At 35.1% G+C, this 6,127-nt stretch overlaps 1 long non-coding RNA gene across 1 annotated transcript; it reads right to left on the reverse strand.

The window, feature by feature from the left end:
* Positions 1-1,960: 1,960 nt before the first annotated feature.
* Positions 1,961-4,605, reverse strand: LOC148297983 (uncharacterized). Its single transcript, XR_015833012.1, has 3 exons — positions 4,295-4,605; positions 3,081-3,161; positions 1,961-2,228 (listed from the first exon to the last, which is right to left on the reverse strand). It is a non-coding gene; the product is annotated as an uncharacterized LOC148297983 (long non-coding RNA).
* Between the last annotated feature and the right edge of the window lie 1,522 nt (positions 4,606-6,127).

Below are 6,127 nucleotides of genomic sequence, written 5' to 3' on the forward strand. Positions count from 1 at the left end.
GCTTTTCTATCCCCACAAGGAAACTAAATAGAATAAAATAATGACATGACATAAAATCCAAATTGGACTAGGAGAATCTGCCCCCAATCTGCCCCGCCACGTTTTGGCCTCAAATCTGCTCCAAATCCGGCCCAATACAGCTCGTTTTAAAGATAAAAACGTTCTGAACACTTCTCCAGAAGGCCACGAATCCATCAGAGGTCATCTTGGGCTCCAAAACACAATAAAAGCCCAAATCGTCACTATTCCAGCACCGCGCACTGCTCCTTTATTTTATCACCAGAAAATAACCGCTTGGTAGACAAGTCTGAAATTTTGATACGATCAAGCCAAGTGACTCACGAACGTCCTCCAACTGGAATTACTCCAAAATTCGTCCATTTGATTATGTTTTGCTCCAGAGGAAGTCGAAAGTCCTATATTGAAAATATAATTCAAAGTATCAAAATTCTTCCAAAATATTAACCAAAATATATTAAGAATGGGGTTAAATATATAATATGAAATATGCCCATCAGAGACCAAGGAAGTGTTTACATAAAATGATGAAGGAAAAATTAGGAGACCAAAATATGATAGGAAGTATTTACATAAAATGGTGAAGGAAAAATTAGGAGACCAACATTTGCGCGACACATTAACTAACGTTGTAATCCCAACTTTTGATATAAAGCAGCTGCAACCAGTTATCTTCTCCACTATCAGGTTTGTTTATTAATTATCTCTTAATTGAAACACATGCATATATTTACATAATTTAATTCTAATGGTGCTCTTTTTATGAACATTTCTTGATTTTGTATATATATGTTTGTCATGATTTTAGTTGAAAAAGAACCCCAACTTAGATGCTTTGCTCTCTGACATATGCATTGGAACTTCAGCACCCCCACAAATTCAAATGGTGAATCAAGAGAATTCAATCTCACCGACGGTGGAGTTGCTGCCAATAACCCGGTATACATTGATCAGATTGCAAAAATCTAATTTGTATAATCTGAATTATTTCATATATATGATCATCATTAATATGTGTGTATTGTTGGAAAATTTGGTTGAAGATGCTACTTTTCCTGCAAAACATCATATGAAATAATTAGAGATTTTCTATTTAAACCCCACATTTCTCTTTGTTCACCCCATGTTCTAAGTTCACCCCAACCTCTAATTTAAATTTTCACAATTTCTAAGAAAACCCCACTATCTTTCCAAATTACCCTAAAATACTCCCCAATTTGAAAAAATAAAAAATAAAAGAGTTTTTCTATTTAAACCCCACTATCTTCCTAATACAAACTATAGAAAAAAAAAACATATATCTAAACTAAATAGTGGGGGGAAAAGATGAAGAAGGCCCCTATTTTTTGAGAAGAAGATGAAGGTCGCATGTGCTTGCCGCAAGACAGATAGACTCGCTAATTATTACATTATATCGTTTACTGTTAATGGAAAGAGATCCTAGACCAAATAAAGATTTCTAAATTAGAAATTAAATGAGGAGATATTTATTTGCATTGTAGACAAGAAGGTGCAACTTACCTCGGCAAGAACAAATTTAACTTACACGAAGGTACAGTAATCATCTACTGTTTACTTTTGAGCATATAAGAAGTCAAGTAAATATAAAATTTTAAAAAAAAAAATCAGAACACCCAAGCAATCAACAAAGGGTAGAGAATAAGATCATTATAGCCAAGCAATCAATAAGCCTTTCCATCAGCTCCCACGCAGATTTTAAAGAGGTAGGCTTCTCAACATTTTATGTCTTTAAAAAGGAGTAATCTGGCAATAGAATATAGAGGGTTTGTATTTTTCTAAAACTTAATATGAAGAGTAGTTGGGTGTGTGGGGTGTGTGTATAGATGTACTATGGTTAAGTATTGAGTTGGATGACCTTTTTTGTCTTTTTACACAATAATAAAACTAACAGTGTCACGACCCAATTCGAAAATAAAGAATATTCCCGAATCATGGCGTGAGTCATACCATAGTCATAAGAATAAAATCCTACAACCATGATATGATGAGAAATAGAGCCACAAAAAAAATAATACAAATTTACTTAACATCACAGAATCAGAGTCGCAGTAGCTTGTAGTTAACTACACACTAAGATCTTTAACAAACGGTTGACTACTTACGAATATTAATTACACAAATCAACAACAAAAGCCCAGCAGCTTAGTTGAAACCCGCTTCCTCAAACTTCTTCTTTAATCCTGCACAATCTATTAGGGTATGAGCATTCCAATGCCCAGTAGAGTACCGTCAATCCCCTCAAAATCAGCTATCACAGTTAATCAAAGTGTCATGCATCAACCAACACAAAATATATAAATTATGTAATCATACTAGATAAAATAAATTTGCATATGCGGTGATGCCATAAACTCACTCCCTTCTAATCCCACTAATTCATATCCTAGGGCAACAAGCCTGCATGTCCCATACCATGCGTTTTACCACTGTGGTTCCGAATACCCTGAAATATGAACTAGCGCCCATCCGTCCCTTAACCCTTTTCATTTTGTTTACAAATTTCTCAACTTTCACTTATCATTAGAGGCCCTGCTCCCATCACCTCAATATATTCAAGCTCTGCTCCCGTCACCTGAATATATTCCACATTTTATTCAGATATATCTAAAGCCTTCTCCCACCCCTCAGATATATCTCAAACGACACACACACACACTCCAAACACCACTGTATTTCTGATGCATATGTAGTGCAGCACAACATCATTTATTTCTGCGGAATAATGCCACAGATAATAACAATAATATATCAGGCTTAATCGCATGAATAATAATATTCACAAAACATCAAATAATATCCATGGAAAAACATCAATAATAATATTTACATAACATCAAATAATATTCACGGAAAAACATCAATAATAATGTTCACATAACATCAAATAATATTCATCGAGCAAAGCAACAATAATATTAATGGAAAGACATCAATAATAACATTCACATAACATCAAATAATATTCATATTTATAATACTATATATAAGCACCAAGATTAAAAGTGATATAGCCCAATCATCCGGAAATCAGGAAACCCTACCTCAAGTCCAGCTAGCTAAAGTACCAAATTTACCCTTCGGAAGTTCTCGGAGTTGTCGAATCTACACTTTTGATCCAATTCCTGAACAAATTCAAATCCAAATTATTATTGAGCAATCTTCACGCTATTCACCTAAGACCAACCTCAACCTTACGCATTTCAAAGATTTTGCTTAAAAATGACGAAAATGCCCTTAGGACCAACCTAGGGTTCAAAGCCGCCAAATCTCATAAAAAATAATCTAAAACCTTGTCCTATGCCCCGTCAACACTGAAACAAGGCCAACGACACTCATTAACCAAATGTTACTATTTGGGTCCCGTGGGCCCCACAACAACCCATACTTTGTACCACCTCGGATTGACTCAAAACATATACCATCGGACTCGGATCGAACAATCAAGTTGAATGGACTAAAAATATGGCGTCGGAAGCTTCCGGAACAGCCGCCACTTGCCGGAGCCGCGAGTGGGCTTGCTCCGGTTACTGTTCATCATCTTGAAAAAGAAATCCTGCAACTTCCCCTGTTTTCCAGATTTAATCCCAGATTTTTGTGAGCCATTTTGACCAACCAAACGTCAACGAAAATGGGTAAACTTATAGTGGTTTTGAAGCTTAGTATCTCTAGTTTCTAACCTAACAAACCACACTGAAAACGGATCTAAAACGAAGGAGAAAACCAACTCCAAAGTTGGACTCGTGGCTGGTTTTCTGCAGAAAACAGAGTTTTTTTTCCAAACTTTGCACAAGTGTTCAACCTATCAAAACTCAACCAAAATCGATGAAACCAATTGTATGTTGTTCCTTGTCAAGTCTAGTTCAAAACTCAATAGATGGATTCCTCAAAAACGCAAAGGATTAGGAGAAAATCAGAGCCAAAGTGAGGCTCGTGGACTGAAAATTTCCAAAAAATGCAAATTTCCAGATTTTGTTCAAAGTTGTTTTCAACCATTCTAACACTCCAAGTGGTTCCTAAGACTTCTAAAACTCTTCTAAACCTCATACCTACCATTAGAACTCATCAAAAACTCAAAATGAAACCAAAATCAACAACACCCACACTTGAAAAATTACTCTATCCACCCAACCCGAAAATAGAGATTCAACATCTTCCAATTCAAGCTTCCCAACACTCATATGACTCAAATCATTCTTTAAGAGATTAAAATCATACAACCACAAGGTTAAAACCAAAATTCTCGAAATTGACTCACCTTAGAAACTCTCTTCTTCTCTTCCTCCTATTTTCTCCTTTCTTCCTCACCCAAATTCCATTTCTTTCCTCCCAAAACTTATCTTAGTTTATGCAATTAATTTTCTTAGCCTAGACTAGGTGACTCATCCATTCTAGGTCTACAACTCATCCAAATTGAGATCAAAATCAGATTTTGAAGAGAATGAAAGAGGGAATGGGGGAAGAATGAAGGAAAGGATGAATGTTTGGCTTCCACGTTGCTTCTCTCTTTCTTTCTTTCTTTTTTTTTTTTTTTTTTTGGTTATTATCTACAAGGGTATTTTGGTAATCTTTCACACATAGGGGTATTTTTTGGTCATTTTTGTCCAACTTCAAATTAAACATACTTGATTTAATAATATCAATCCAAAATCTCTTGATAAAAATACCCATAATCATTCTCCACCATTATATTATTTTTCACTAAAATATGAAAATCCACCTTGAATTTTTTCGGGGTATTACAAACAGCTTAATGATTTAAGTATTGGGGTGAACAAAGAGAAGTGCGGGGTTTAAATAGAAAATCTCTTTTTATATACAAGTAATTAACATTGCTTTAGTGGATCATGCTGTTATAAGGGATGTGGCTCAACTTAATTCTAAGTCAAGCCTACACTTTTGTCTCATTTCTAGTTAGCGATTGGTACCTCAAAAAGTCATCATACACTCTCGAAATTCTAAGTCAAGCCAGCACTTTTGTCTCATTTCTAGTTAGCAATTGGCACCTCAAAAAGTCATCATACACTCTTAAAGTCCATTTTCAAGTGGGCTTTTTTTATTTTATTTTTTATTTTGGGGTCATCCAAGTGGTGTTAAACTTTTAGTTAATTTGTTCATGAATAATTTAAACTTTTAGTTAATGTCATTAGTAGGATTTCCTGTTCTGTGCATGAGTTACCAAGTAGCGTGGAAGCTACTGCCAAGTAAGGCTTCGTTAATAGGAAGTTACATTAGAGATGACCACTTTGCTAAGACATTAATTGTGTGGAAATTTCGGGTTGATACGGGGGACCGTGTGGGGTCTAGGAAAGACTTGTAAAACATTAACCCATTCACTACTTCTACGGAAGCTGCAGCCAAGTCAAGTCGTGGTTGGTCCACAATTATATACAAAAAGATGCGTGATTCAATTGGGTTGTGATTTGAAAGATATACGAGTACGTTGACACATTATATATTTTTTTTCCACCATATCAATAATTGATATGGTTCCGGCAATTTTTTTTCTTCCCCATTTACAGACTTTGACCCATTGATCAATTAATTGTTAATATATAGCTCATAATTAGTATTAACGAGAATTCGTGTCTTTAATAAGCAGTCATTGATCAATAGTCTCAATTCACTTCACATTTCTCATATTCTAAAACTATAATGCTTCATTTCATTTTCTTTTTAAATAATTGAATTAGCGATAACCATGAAGGAACTTTCAGATTTGTGAAAAATGAACCATGAAGGAACTTTCAGATTTGTGAAAAATGAAATTAGGATCGATGTCGTTGAATAATCGTGAAATGGAAAATTCTTACGAAAATTCATTTATCTTATGTTACTGGGGAACAAAAATCTACTGAGTTTTTAGCCCAGAGCAGGAGAATTCATTGAAATTGACAGAAGGGAAATTACATGGGCTCAATTGACTTGGTTCGTCTCGTTCATGTAGGTGCAGCAGCTCTTGCGCGTATGTCATGTTGATGACATGTTCTACACATAGTTAACAATTATGACCAATTTACTTTGACTTTTGTGGAAAATTTGGCCTGCATTTGAAAGACAGTGGGTCTACGGAAGGCTTGTAAAATACGGG

The sequence above is a fragment of the Prunus avium genome, chromosome 1, assembly GCF_965620075.1.
Source record: "Prunus avium chromosome 1, drPruAviu1.hap1.1, whole genome shotgun sequence".
NCBI classification, from domain to species: domain Eukaryota; kingdom Viridiplantae; phylum Streptophyta; class Magnoliopsida; order Rosales; family Rosaceae; genus Prunus; species Prunus avium.